Source organism: Carassius auratus, chromosome 50 (assembly GCF_003368295.1).
Source record: "Carassius auratus strain Wakin chromosome 50, ASM336829v1, whole genome shotgun sequence".
NCBI classification, from domain to species: Eukaryota; Metazoa; Chordata; class Actinopteri; order Cypriniformes; family Cyprinidae; genus Carassius; species Carassius auratus.
Window position 1 is genome coordinate 2325985 of NC_039292.1, and position 16001 is coordinate 2341985.

Consider the following 16001-nt stretch of genomic DNA (forward strand, 5'->3'; position numbering starts at 1 on the left):
CGAGGAATCAGAGTTTTAAATGTTTTCATTTACGGTTAATAATCTCTGCTGCTGCTGTTACACTCACAGTCACGAACAGCTTAAATCATCTGGACTTTTTAAGTCAAATATTTTATTTTATATTATTTTTTTAACATATCAGACAATGACTGCCTTCATTTTGCATGCATCTTATTTATTTTCGCTTATAAACTTTTTTTTTTGCTCTTTTTGTTTTTGTTGTGTGTTTTTTTTTATCCTCATTTGTAAGTCGCTTTGGATAAAATCGTCTGCTAAATGAATAAATGTAAATGTAAACTTATCAAATTATGGCTTCGTTTCCTTACATGAATATCGAAATATTCAACTCAAATAAACACTTCTATGATGCAGTATAAGAATTAGAATTTAATTTGGGGTCCTGAAATACCCTGGACACTGCACAGAGGAAGATGACCATTGCTACAAAAATAAAATAAAAATTGAAACTCATCCTATTTTGTTTTAATTAATTATTAACAAATATCTGTCTCTAAACCTCTTTTCTCTTTTATTAAAAGTTGATTTAGACAAGTACATGATAGAATCAAATGTTTTGCACATCCACTGGAAAGGCCTGATCTCAAATGATTCGCTAAATGCGCTTCGGAGTCCCGATCTGAATGATTCGCCAAACGCGCTTCGGAGTCCCGATCTGAATCAAATGTTTTGAACTCGCTCCGAAGCCCCGATCAAGTGATTCGCGAAATGTGCTTCGGAGTCCCGATCTGAATGATTCGCCAAACTCGCTTCGGAGTCCCGATCTGAATTAAATGTTTTGCTAACTCGCTCTGAAGCCCCGATCAAATGATTCGTGAACCAAGAGCCGATCAGTCGAGAATTTCTTTGCTGGGACATGGTTGCGATGAACCCTCTTTTGAGTAAGTATTGATTTATTGATTTATTGATATATTGATATATTGCCACATTCACAGCATTGGTTTTAAATCATCTTGTATATTGATTGTAAGACGTTGTTTGATATTAGGATAACTTTAACATGTTCACTCATAGATAATGGTTTAGCGCTAGCTTCTAGCTAGCTATGCATTATTAAGTTTGCATTTTTGTAATATTGGTCTCGTGTGTGTAATGTTATCTGCCTCTTATAATGAAAATTAAACTTCAGCATTTTAATCACTGTTTGAGTTGGTTCAGACAAGGCCGCCTGCTTGAATATCAAAAAAGTGCGGGCTTATCTGCTAATGTTAGCTACCATCTATTAGCTTGAAACCATCCAGCATTGATTGAACATCACCGCTAATTTTAAACAGTTTAACAACAAAACAAAACATCATGAAACCAAGACGTTTGCAGGAGATGCATAATGACCTCAGATATTAATTTCTATTATCTACTCAATATATTATTTTTTAGATTTTTATTGGTTAATTCTTAAAACGGGGAAAAAATTATGCCAAAGGTGAAAACTATTGTTTTTCAAACAATCAAATCCTGCGATCGTTTACTCTTCCTCAGCCTGAACAAGTGATTTGTTTTCTGCTGAACACTAAAGATGATGTTTTTTTGAGAGCGAACAGTTGACGGCACCCATTGACTTCTATGCTACAGGAAGAAATACTATGGAAGTGAATGGGTACCATCAACCGTTTGGTGTTTAAAGCATAATCTTTTTAGCATTCAGCAGAAGACAGAAACTCGTACAAAAAATATATAATTTTTACATTTTATTTAAAAAAAATAAATATGTAAAATAAGCACACACAGTTAAACTTTTATTCCTAACTAGTAACTCCCAAAGCAACCAACTATGTGTCATTGTTGTTAAGTAAGACTGAAACTACTAAAAACAGTTTTCTGTAATTGAAATAAAGCTAAAGTAAAATTATATAGATAAATCGTGTAAGCTACTACTAAATATTGTAGAAACTTAATTTTCTGTAAAGCTGCTTTGCAATGATTTGTAAAGTAAAAAGCACTATAAATTAAATGAAAACAGTATACTAAAATTAAAGTAACTTTTTAGAAAATTTGAAATGCTAAAATGATTAAAACTGACATTTTAAAAAAATGGCTAAAAAATAATGGCTAAAAAAAATAATAAAACTAATTCCTAAACCTCAAACTGCAACCATGAGGCTAAAATCTATGCTATGTGTCACTCTGAGTAAGTGCTGTAACAGTTTATAAAGACCTTGATGTTGTTTGGACGCCAGAACGCGCGCGCGCGTGTGTGTGTGTGTGTGTGTCCACCTGGATGTTCCCGTGTTTGGCTCCTGGATGATCTGAATCCTCTCAAAGTCCCTCCCCAGGATGATGATGTCACAGTCAGAGTAGTACGCCTGTCCCACGAGCCCCGGACAAAACAACACACACAGTCTGACACTGATAATCACAGAGAGTTCTATATCATCTGAATCTAATGCTTTGCTACATTTCTATTTTTTTTTTTTTTTTAAATTGTTGTTTTTGTTGTGTGTTTTTTTTATCCTCATTTGTAAGTCGCTTTGGATAAAATCGTCTGCTAAATGAATAAATGTAAACTTATCAAATTATGGCTTCGTTTCCTTACATGAATATCGAAATATTCAACTCAAATAAACACTTCTATGATGCAGTATTAGAATTAGAATTTAATTTGGGGTCCTGAAATACCCTGAACACTGCACAGAGGAAGATGACCATTGCTACAAAAATAAAATAACAATTGAAACTCATCCTATTTTGTTTTAATTAATTATTAACAAATATCTGTCTCTAAACCTCTTTTCTCTTTTATTAAAACTTGATTTAGACAAGTACATGATAGAATCAAATATTTTGCAAATCCACTCGAAAGGCCTGATCTCAAATGATTCGCTAAATGCGCTTCGGAGTCCCGATCTGAATGATTCGCCAAACGCGCTTCGGAGTCCCGATCTGAATGATTCGCCAAACGCGCTTCGGAGACCCGATCTGAATCAAATGTTTTGAACTCGCTCCGAAGCCCCGATCAAATGATTCGAGAAACGCGTTTCGGAGTCCCGATCTGAATGATTCGCCAAACGCGCTTCGGAGTCCCGATCTGAATCAAATGTTTTGAACTCGCTCAGAAGCCCCGATCAAGTGATTCAAGAAACGCGCTTCGGAGTCCCGATCTGAATCAAATGTTTTGAACTCGCTCCGAAGCCCCGATCAAATGATTCGCGAAACACGCTTCTGAGTCCCGATCTGAATTTAAATGTTTTGCAAACTCGCTCTGAAGCCCCGATCAAATGATTCGTGAACCAAGAGCCGATCAGTCGAGAATTTCTTTGCTGGGACATGGTTGCGATGAACCCTCTTTTGAGTAAGTATTGATATATTGGGACATTCACAGCATTGGTTTTTAAATCATCTCTATATTAATGATTGTAAGACATTGTTTGATATTAGGATAACTTTAACATGTTCACTCATAGATAATGGTTTAGCGCTAGCTTCTAGCTAGCTATGCATTATTAAGTTTGCATTTTTGTAATATTCGTCTCGTGTGTGTAACGTTATCTGCCTCTTGTAATGAAAATTAAGCTTCAGCATTTTAATCACTGTTTGAGTTGGTTGAGACAAGGCCGCCTGCTTGAATATCAAAAAAGTGCGGGCTTATCTGCTAATGTTAGCTACCTTCTATTAGCTTGAAACCATCCAGCATTGATTGAACATCACCGCTAATTTTAAACAGTTTAACAACAAAACAACAAAACAAAACATCATGAAACCAAGACATTTGCAGGAGATGCATAATGACCTCAGATATTAATTTCTATTATCTACTCAATATATTATTTTTTAGATTTTTATTGGTTAATTCTTAAAACAGGGAAAAAATTATGCCAAAGGTGCAAACTATTGTTTTTCAAACAATCAAATCCTGCGATCGTTTACTCTTCCTCAGCCTGAACAAGTGTTTTTTTTCTGCTGAACACTAAAGATGATGTTTTTTTGAGAGCGAACAGTTGACGGCACCCATTGACTTCTATGCTACAGGAAGAAATACTATGGAAGTGAATGGGTACAATCAACCGTTTGGTGTTTAAAGCATAATCTTTTTAGCATTCAGCAGAAGACAGAAACTCGTACAAAAAATATATAATTTTTACATTTTATTTAAAAAAATAAATATGTAAAATAAGCACACACAGTTAAACTTTTATTCCTAAGTAGTAACTCCCAAAGCAACCAACTATGTGTCATTGTTGTTAAATAAGACTGAAACTACTAAAAACAGTTTTCTGTAATTGAAATAAAGCTAAAGTAAAATTATATAGATAAATCGTGTAAGCTACTACTTGCTACTACTAATCGTGTAGCTTGATGTTGTTTGGACGCCAGAACGCACGCGCGCGCGCGTGTGTGTGTGTCCACCTGGATGTTCCCCTGTTTGGCTCCTGGATGATCTGAATCCTCTCAAAGTCCCTCCCCAGGATGATGATGTCACAGCCAGAGTAGTACGCCTGTCCCACGAGCCCCGGACAAAACAACACACACAGTCTGACACTGATAATCACAGAGAGTTCTATATATTATCTGAATGTAATGTTTTGCTACATTTCTGTTTATTTTTTTAAATCGAGGAATCAGGGTTTTAAATGTTTTCATTTACGGTTAATAATCTCTGCTGCTGCTGTTACACTCACAGTCACGAACAGCTTAAATCATCTGGACTTTTTAAGTCAAATATTTTAATTTATATTATTTTTTTTAACATATCAGACAATGACTGCCTTCATTTTGCATGCATCTTATTTATTTTCGCTTATAAACTTTTTTTTTTTGCTCTTTTTGTTGTGTGTCGCTTTGGATAAAATCGTCTGCTAAATGAATAAATGTAAATGTAAACTTATCAAATTATGGCTTCGTTTCCTTACATGAATATCGAAATATTCAACTCAAATAAACACTTCTATGATGCAGTATTAGAATCAGAATTTAATTTGGGGTCCTGAAATACCCTGAACACTGCACAGAGGAAGATGACCATTGCTACAAAAATAAAATAACAATTGAAACTCATCCTATTTTGTTTTAATTAATTATTAACAAATATCTGTCTCTAAACCTCTTTTCTCTTTTATTAAAACTTGATTTAGACAAGTACATGATAGAATCAAATATTTTGCAAATCCACTCGAAAGGCCTGATCTCAAATGATTCGCTAAATGCGCTTCGGAGTCCCGATCTGAATGATTCGCCAAACGCGCTTCGGAGTCCCGATCTGAATGATTCGCCAAACGCGCTTTGGAGTCCCGATCTGAATCAAATGTTTTGAACTCGCTCCGAAGCCCCGATCAAATGATTCGCCAAACGCGCTTCGGAGTCCCGATCAAATGATTCGCCAAACGCGCTTCGGAGTCCCGATCAAATGATTCGCCAAACGCGCTTCGGAGTCCCGATCCGAATCAAATGTTTTGATCTCGCTCCGAAGCCCCGATCAAATGATTCGCGAAACGCGCTTCGGAGTCCCGATCTGAATCAAATGTTTTGAACTCGCTCTGAAGCCCCGATCAAATGATTCCTGAACCAAGAGCCGATCAGTCGAGAATTTCTTTGCTGGGACATGGTTGCGATGAACCCTCTTTTGAGTAAGTATTGATTTATTGATTTATTGATATATTGATATATTGCCACATTCACAGCATTGGTTTTAAATCATCTTGTATATTGATTGTAAGACGTTGTTTGATATTAGGATAACTTTAACATGTTCACTCATAGATAATGGTTTAGCGCTAGCTTCTAGCTAGCTATGCATTATTAAGTTTGCATTTTTGTAATATTGGTCTCGTGTGTGTAATGTTATCTGCCTCTTATAATGAAAATTAAACTTCAGCATTTTAATCACTGTTTGAGTTGGTTCAGACAAGGCCGCCTGCTTGAATATCAAAAAAGTGCGGGCTTATCTGCTAATGTTAGCTACCATCTATTAGCTTGAAACCATCCAGCATTGATTGAACATAACCGCTAATTTTAAACAGTTTAACAACAAAACAAAACATCATGAAACCAAGACATTTGCAGGAGATGCATAATGACCTCAAATATTAATTTCTATTATCTACTCAATATATTATCTTTTAGATTTTTATTGGTTAATTCTTAAAACGGGAAAAAATTATGCCAAAGGTGAAAACTATTGTTTTTCAAACAATCAAATCCTGCGATCGTTTACTCTTCCTCAGCCTGAACAAGTTATTTTTTTTCTGCTGAACACTAAAGATCATGCTTTTTTGAGAGCCGACCAGCTGACAGCACCCATTGACTTCTATGCTACAGGAAGAAATACTATGGAAATGAATGGGTACCGTCAACCGTTTGGTGTTTAAAGCATAATCTTTTTAGCATTCAGCAGAAGACAGAAACTCGTACAAAAAATATATATTTTTTACATTTTATTTTAATAAAAAAATAAATATGTAAAATAAGCACACAGTTAAACTTTTATTCCTAACTAGTAACTCCCAAAGCAATCAACTATGTGTCATTGTTGTTAAGTAAGACTGAAACTACTAAAAACATTTTTCTGTAATTGAAATCAAGCTAAAGTAAAATTATATAGATAAATAGTGTAAGCTACTACTAAATATTGTAGAAACTTAATTTTCTGTAAAGTTTCTTTGCAATGATTTGTAAAGTAAAAAGCACTATAAATTAAATGAAAACAGTATACTAAAATTAAAGTAACTTTTTAGAAAATTTGAAATGCTAAAATGATTAAAACTGACATTTAAAAAAATTGGCTAAAAAATAATGGCTAAAAAAAATAATAAAACTAATTCCTAAACCTCAAACTGCAACCACGAGGCTAAAAGCTATGCTATGTGTCACTCTGAGTAAGTGCTGTAACAGTTTATAAAGACCTTGATGTTGTTTGGACGCCAGAACGCACGCGCGCGTGTGTGTGTGTCAACCTGGATGTTCCCGTGTTTGGCTCCTGGATGATCTGAATCCTCTCAAAGTCCCTCCCCAGGATGATGATGTCACAGCCAGAGTAGTACGCCTGTCCCACGAGCCCCGGACAAAACAACACACACAGTCTGACACTGATAATCACAGAGAGTTCTATATCATCTGAATGTAATGTTTTGCTACATTTCTATTTATTTTTTTAAATCGAGGAATCAGAGTTTTAAATGTTTTCATTTACGGTTAATAATCTCTGCTGCTGCTGTTACACTCACAGTCACGAACAGCTTGAATCATCTGGACTTTTTAAGTCAAATATTTTATTTAATATTATTTTTTTTTAATATCAGACAATGACTGCCTTCATTTTGCATGCATCTTATTTATTTTCGCTTATAAACTTTTTTTTTGCTCTTTTTGTTGTTTTTGTTGTGTGTTTTTTTTTTTATCCTCATTTGTAAGTTGCTTTGGATAAAAGCGTCTGCTAAATGAATAAATGTAAATGTAAACTTATCAAATTATGGCTTCGTTTCCTTACATGAATATCGAAATATTCAACTCAAATAAACACTTCTATGATGCAGTATTAGAATTAGAATTTAATTTGGGGTCCTGAAATACCCTGAACACTGCACAGAGGAAGATGACCATTGCTACAAAAATAAAATAAAAATTGAAACTCATCCTATTTTGTTTTAATTAATTATTAACAAATATCTGTCTCTAAACCTCTTTTTTCTTTATTAAAAGTTGATTTAGACAAGTACATGATAGAATCAAATGTTTTGCAAATCCACTGGAAAGGCCTGATCTCAAATGATTCGCTAAATGCGCTTCGGACAGCGGCGTAGCAAGCTTTTCAAAAGTGTGGGGGATGGATGTGGTTTGTTTATAAACAATAAAAATGATGAATACATTGACAGAGGGGTACAAAATGCAGGGCTTGAAGTTCTTGCAGCGTTTGGATGGGAAAAAATAACCCTACATTAAAAAAATAAAAACAGAAAAGGGGAGAAAAAAAACGCCCACACAAAGCTTTTTCTCTGGTGGTATAAATAATGTAACAATTTACTGTTTTTAAACATTAAAATAATATACACTTTTCTTTCATAGTTCTTCAACAGGAATGCAAACAATAGCTGCTGAACAATATCCCAATAATAGCAATTAGTATTAGTCTAAAAAAAGAAATATAATACCGAAAACACTTGACATGTCAACAAAACGATAACAGAACATCTTCTCAAACACATATCAAGCTTATTTAAAAAAACTCAAAAGCATTAACACTCATTCAAAGTACCTGGAAAAGGGAGACGTAAATAACCATAACCATAAGTTCCCGCCTCCTCAGCACGAGCTGACCGATAACACGCCAAGAGAGGCGGGACTTAAGGCAGAACAGCCAATCATCAGCTGGGCAAACTCAAAGCCGGTGTCATTTGAGAGGGAGGGGGAGGAGGCAGCCGCGGCGAGCGCCGACACAGAGCGGCAAGAGAAACGGAGGAGCGACTGTAGTAAGGCGTTTGTGCAAAACTGCGGAAAAACTGCAGAAAACGTGCGGGTGTCGAACCCTCTCACCGGGAAAAGTGTGGGTGTTAAAACCCCCACATCCCCCACGGTTGCGACGCCCCTGGCTTCGGAGTCCCGATCTGAATGATTCGCCAAACGCGCTTCGGAGTCCCGATCTGAATCAAATGTTTTGAACTTGCTCTGAAGCCCCGATCAAATGATTCGAGAAACGCGCTTCGGAGTCCCGATCTGAATCAAATGTTTTGAACTTGCTCTGAAGCCCCGATCAAATGATTCGAGAAACGCGCTTAGGAGTCCCGATCTGAATCACATGTTTTGAACTCGCTCTGAAGCCCCGATCTGAATGATTCGCCAAACGCGCTTCGGAGTCCCGATCTGAATGATTCACCAAACGCGCTTCGGAGTCCCGATCTGAATCAAATGTTTTGCGAACTCGCTCCGAAGCCCCGATCAAATGATTCGCGAAAGGCCCTTCGGAGTCCCGATCTGAATCACATGTTTTGAACTCGCTCCGAAGCCCCGATCTGAATGATTCGCCAAACGCGCTTCGGAGTCCCGATCTGAATGATTCACCAAACGCGCTTCGGAGTCCCGATCTGAATCAAATGTTTTGCGAACTTGCTCAGAAGCCCCGATCAAATGATTAGCGAAACGCGCTTCTGAGTCCTGATCTGAATCAAATGTTTGCGAACTAGCTCCGAAGCCCCGATCAAATTATTCGTGAAACCAAGAGCCGACATCAGTCGAGAATTTCTTTGCTGTGACATGGTTGCGCTGAACCCTCTTTTGAGTAAGTATTGATTTATTGGTGTATTGCCACATTCACAGCATTGGTTTTTAAATCATCTCTATATTAATGATTGTAAGAGTTGTTTGATATTAGGACAACTTTAACATGTTCACTCATAGATAATGGTTTAGCGCTAGCTTCTAGCTAGCTATGCATTATTAAGTTTGCATTTTTGTAATTTTGGTCTCGTGTGTGTGTAACGTTATCTGCCTCTTTATAATGAAAATTAAGCTTCAGCATTTTAATCACTGTTTGAGTTGGTTCAGACAAGGCCGCCTGCTTGAATATCAAAAAAGTGAGGGCTTATCTGCTAATGTTAGCTACCGTCTATTAGCTTGAAACCCATAGACATCATATAGGTAGACGCCCCATCGAACGCTACTGCCTATTGGCACGAACGAGCCGTGGAGCCGCCATCTTGGACCGGTCGCCAGCTCCACTCAGTGTAACTTGTTTGCCAGGTGCAATGAGCTGTCAGCGCATTAAATTAATCATATCTCACTGAATTCCTAACTGATTTTGACGCGGATTTTTTTGCTGCAAAGGTCATTCATGCAGTTATGATATAGGACACACGATTCGGCGTATTTTAATATTCATAATAGGCTTTACAGTTACATATTCTATTCTGATAGAAGATATAAATGACCAGACGCCCAAAATATAAATATGTGAGGTAGAATATTTATAAATCACACACTATAAATATATAATAAAGAAGCAGAAACAGATAGTTGCAGTAAAATAAGATATTTAATAAGTTGAAGAAACAATTTATTATAATTTGTGACATATACACTCTGGTTCTCTCTCTCTCTCTCTCTCACACACACACACACACACACACACACACTCTTCTCCCTTCCTCTCCATCACACACACACACACACACTCTCTCTCTCCTCTGTGACTGTTGACACCTGAGGAGCTTGTATTGCTGAAGCTTGGCGGATCACCCTCTCTGCAGCTCTCAGCACCTTATAATAAGAATACAAATAATGCATATTTATTAGCGCTTTACACAGTACTCAAATACACTATACAGAACAGAGAAAATATGAACAAAGCAACCTTAATATACATTACTTGCTGATATCACGTGCGCAAACACAAATAACAGTTATGTTCTGTCGAACAATGTATGTACTCAGATTGGATTGTGTTTGTATTAGCACTTAACGTTACCTAACGCTAAAAGTAAGTTTCGTGCATCTAACAAGTGTTTTTTCGAACTTCTTTCTGAACTGAATAGTAATAGTAAGTTATGTGAGAAACACTTGAGTTGAGATACATAGTCTAACTAATGTTAGCTAGCTACGCTTTCAGTACAGTAACGTTACTATCAAAGATCCTTGCTCCTTCTCAATTCTCTGGATTTAAGGACAAACTACAACCAATAGTACAATAGTAATGTTAAATCTTACTTGTGAAAAATAATCCCGAGCCGTACTTGCGATGCTCCGCCGATAAGAACAAGAAAATGCTGCACAGTGCTCTGGCATCTTAACTGCTGCTACGCAACGAAACTAGGACTACGACCGGTTCAAGATGGCGGCCGCAAATCTCGTCGCCCAGCGGCCAATAGGGCGTCTACTTATATGATGTCTATGTTGAAACCATCCAGCATTGATTGAACATCACCGCTGATTTTAAACAGTTTAACAACAAAACAAAACGCTAAATATACATTTCTAGCTAAGTTACCCTTTTCATCTTGGTTTTGAGCGCTATGCAGCCCAGCTAACCAGGAAAACGGTTTTAAAACAGTATTGTTTATACAGCGTTTCGGATGAATACAGCGTCTCCTGCAGCGGGGAGTCATGGGCAGAGGGACCGCAGCGTTCGCTACATTAGCTTCTTGTGTCGTCTGGGGTCTGATTAACAGTAAATTCATCAAATTCAGTGTCCACAATGATATTTTCCAACAAGCTGTCATATTTTACGGGGCCCACGTGAGTGAGGATTTCATCAATAGTTTGTTCCTGCACAACCCGAGGCTGCAGATTCAGGACCGCAGTTCTACTCTCTTGGTTTAGTTTGCAGTCACGTTACTTTGTATATAGCATCAATATATTAATCTCAGTAGTATTTGTTTTTAAATGTAAAAATTCTTACAATTCTTTAAATTCCATCTTTATTTGACCCTCTAACTTTAACCCTCACTATTCTAATTCTATTCTTTAAAAAAATCAAACTACCTTTGTAATCTTTTTGTATTCTATTTTCTTTTAATTTATTATGTAATTATATGTGTGTGTGTGTGTGAATGAATGTGTAAAGACCTCTAACTAGCTTGCTCTATTCTTTTTATTTTATTTTTAATATATATATATATATAATTAATCTGTTTTCTTTGTATTTATTTTATTATTTAAAATCCCATGCTACGTGTACTGTGTTAGCCTAACTGAGACTTGTTATAGCACTTATATATCATTGATCTTTTTGTTGTTTTTATTGCTTCCACTGTCTTCATCTGTAAGTCGCTTTGGTTAAAAGCTTCTGCTCAATGAATAAATGTAATGTAAATGTGATTTTTGATTCAAAATGCAGCAGAGGTTAATTACTAAGTGTACTTTGAGTCACAATTTTAAATTTAAACATGAATTTACAAAAAAATATAAATGAAATATCAATTTTGTAAAATTGATGCATATCAATTTTAAAACAATTCTAAAAAATGAAGAACCTTAAAAGTCTTAGTCTCTTGAATTATACAGTATATTGATTAACTTCCTTAAGGTGAATTAGCTCATTATCAGGTAAGTTAAAGTTGGAATCAGCATATGGAGTCACTAAATTACTGCAAATATTTTAAAAGTGTTTGAGAGGCAAGACAAGACACAAGAATGATTCAAGAATGTTTATTTATATAAACATATATATATATATATATATATATATATATATATATATATATATATATATATATATATATATATATAATGTATGTGTGTGTGTATATATGTATGTAATAATTTCGTAAAGATTTAAATTAATATTAGAGGCAAATTGGCCAATATGAATTCCTCTACTACAATAATTTTATGTATAGCTAATTAATACTTCTTAGTTAGACTAATTAAATATATATTTTTATATATAAATTTTTCTATATCATCACATACAGCTTTTTTTCTTTATTAATGCTGTTGTATGAAATTTTTACATTTAAAATTAAATGATTGTTCTTGAACAGTCTCATTTTTATAATAATCTTCTCCCATATTCTAGCACATTTTCTCTATAATGTAGCATTTTTACTTCTTTGTGCTCTGCATTAATTTGTTTACCAGAGAAAGCTCATTCACTGGAAAGGAAACAGAATCAGAACATTGCTGAATAATGATGCAGAGATAAAGAGAAACTTCCTTCATTTTATTCTTCACTTTATCAGATGGAAATAAACACAAGTAGGAAATGCTTAATTTTAGTTTTCAGAAGTTGAACCATTAAAACAAGTAAAAGAATCAAGTGTAGAAAACTTCTAAATAAAATTCAAGAATATTTAAGATCTTTAATCAAGATTTTGCTTCTCAAATAGATAAAAAAAATAAACTTGTTTGATTAGGGTTGTTAAATATATAATATAACAATAATATACTATATATATGTGTTTGTGTGTGTGTGTGTATTTATTATATATACATATAAATATACCCAGCACCTCGTTCATAAAACTTTGTCTAATTTGTTAGTTTGTACACATTTAATTAATTATGGCTGTTTAAGTAAGAATTACTCCAACCAAATAAATTAATTTGTATTTCTTTGCGGCTCATAGTTTTGTAGTGGTGAATTGTGTGATTTAGTGCTGTTATCGTAGATGTAATTATTTGTAAAAGTTTTTATAAAGGTTTTTTTTTTTTTTAGTTTTAGAATTTTAGTACTTGAGCAAAAAATTAGAAATATTACTTTGGTAACTTGCAGAAATAAAATAAGTTTTGGTTTTGTTTTATTTTAAGAAATTAAAATTATTATTATTTTTATATTTTGCTTTACAGTTTTCTTCATATTTTTAGTTTTAGTTAACAATAATGACCCTGATCTAAGGAGCTAGTTTAATTCTAAAGGTAAGAGAGAAGAAAAAAATGACAAGGCAAAAAAAACTAATATGACATCATGAAAAAATAAATAAATGCTACAAAATATAGAATATGCCATATTTGAGGTTAGTTTTCAACAAATGCTTGTTATTTTGAAATTATTCTTGCAGTTGATCGTTTATAAACTGGAAACCAGCAGCCTTAAATTAAAGTTTATTTTGTTTTAATTAGGGATGCACCTATATTTTGGCCGATAAATCTTTATCCAAATTTTTGAGAGAGCCTGATTACAAAAAAAGGTCTCCTCATTAAAAGCCACATCCCAAACACTTCAACATAAGCAGCCTGGTCTGAACAATGTACATTTAAAAAAAATAGTTATACTCACCCATTGCCAAATTTCATCATTAAAAAGTCTTACAAATAAATAAAATAATGCATAAATATTGTAAACAAGTTGTGTCAGGTCAAGAGTTTCTGAAGTATATAATGCATTATTTATCGGCTTTAAGATAACGCCCAAATTATCTTATCGGACCGATACGATAACAGGAAAAATGAGCATTTATCAGCCGATACCGATATGGTGGCCGATATATATAGTTCATCCCTAGTTTTAATTAATTTAGTACTTAAACTAAACAAAAATTTAAATGTTACTTCGCAATGAGTTTTTTATATTTATTTTTATTTCCGTTAATGTTTGTTTTATTTCAAGTAACGAAAATGTTGTAGTTTTTTACAGTTTGATTTGTAGTTTTACTTTTTTGAAAAATAGAAAAAACATGGCAAGGAAAAAATTGTTGCAAGAAGCTTTAAAAAAAATAGTGGACTTCAGGAAAAAAAATACTACAATAATATAGAATATGGGATGTTTAAGTTTAATTTTCTTTTTCTTTTTTTAAGAAATAAACATAATATAAACACCTTATTTTGAGAGAAATTTTAAAACAAGAAATAATGACATTGTGAGAAATAAAAAATCTTAAGTTCACAAAATAAAGGGCTTGAAAACAGCCCTTTTTTAATGTTTAGATAAAATCATTCCTGTAGTTGATGGCAGATAAACTGGAAAACAACAAGCTGAAACCAAAGCGTTCAGATGAGAGATCAGACCACGAGGTGAGAAATCGTCATCATACATTTCACCTCATCAGTTTAGGACACAGATCTGTCAAACGCGTCCCCTTCGGAGAGGACAGACAGCTGTGTGTGTGTTTTATTGGAGCCCGTGGATCTCTGCGGAGAGCGTGAGGAGTCTAGAGAGGCAGATGATCAGATGTGATGAGGAGAGCTGGAGTCAGCCAGCCGAACAGTGTTTGTGTGTGTTCTCTGAAGGCTTTCCCTGCTGTTATGGGAGAATAGAGTCATTGTGGCCTGTGAATCTCAGCGGGCAGCACCACTCGGCACTGACACTCCTCTATTTGGTTTAATTTCAGAGGGTTTTTACTAGGGATCGACCGATATGGATTTTATTTTTTTTTGTACCGATACCGATTTTTTTCCATCAGCCTTAGCCGATGACCGATATGGGCTGCCGATTTATTTATTTATTTATTTTTTTGAGCGATACTGCTTTTTCTTTCTCAATTTACATCATAAAAATGACACGATGATTCCAAATGTAACAAGTCTCAATTTAAAAAAGGAACATTTATTGAACTTAATATGGATGGGTGTACTGCATATGTTTAACTGTGCAAGGGTAAAAGGCTTTCATCAACATCTACAACACAGCCTTGATGATGCATTGCTTGCTGACGCATTATAATCAGGTCATCACAAAATGTCCTGACTGTCAATACATTTAAATAATTTAAGAAAACTATAAACCTGATAAGTAGCCATTGAAATAAAGTGCTTGATTTGTAATTTAAGACTGCCAATACACGTAAAAACCTCAAAAATCGGCCCGATATATCAGTTGATCCCTAGTTTTTACAGTTAGTTTCTTTGGTTGTTTGTCCGAGGCTAGAGTCCACGTCCAAAAGCGTGTTTGAGTTTGACTTCTGAAACGCTTTTGGTTTGAAGCCAATGTGAAACTGAATTCACAGCATTTTTTGCTTCTGTAAATGTAAAGGTTCGTCTGTATTTAAATCATGAAATGTAGAAAAGTAATTGAGACTTTTTCTGCAACTCATAAAGGGAAAATTAATATATTTGTTTTATTTTTAGTGGGGATGTATGGGCACCATAATGGTTAAATCAGCCAAAATATGTTTTTATTTTAATATCATTGATATACTATTAATTAATTACCATCGTTGATGTACAGTTATAGTTTTTGAAAAATATTTTGAATTAGATTTTTTGTTTTTTTTGTTTTCTATTTTCATTTCAATATTAGTCATTGTCATTTTTATTTTATTATATCCATTATTAGTTCTTTTTAAGTTGATAGTTTATTAGCACCATAGCAATTATCAGCCACTGTCATTGTTTTAATTTTTATGATATTTGTAGTTCATGTAATATATATATTTTTTACTTTATAACCATTTATATACAGTTACAGTTCTTGATATTTATTATGTAAGATTTATTTGTTTTTTAAATGACAATTTAGGTAAAATGTTAAGTTTGCTCTGTGTTTTTTGTCTTTTTTGTGAGTTTTTTTTTAAAGCATACAAAGTTTCTACCAATCTTATGTTTTTCTTGAGTACTTAGAGAGTAGTATTGCATAGGGGTTGACCGATTATCGGTGCCAATAGTAAGCTTTTTTAAAATAGTTA

General features: G+C 34.3%; 1 protein-coding gene across 8 annotated transcripts in view; it reads left to right on the top strand.

The window, feature by feature from the left end:
* The window catches only part of LOC113066589 (neogenin-like), a 1074835-nt gene that overhangs the window by 1012344 nt on the left and 46490 nt on the right, over window positions 1–16001 (top strand). The window lies entirely within an intron of this gene.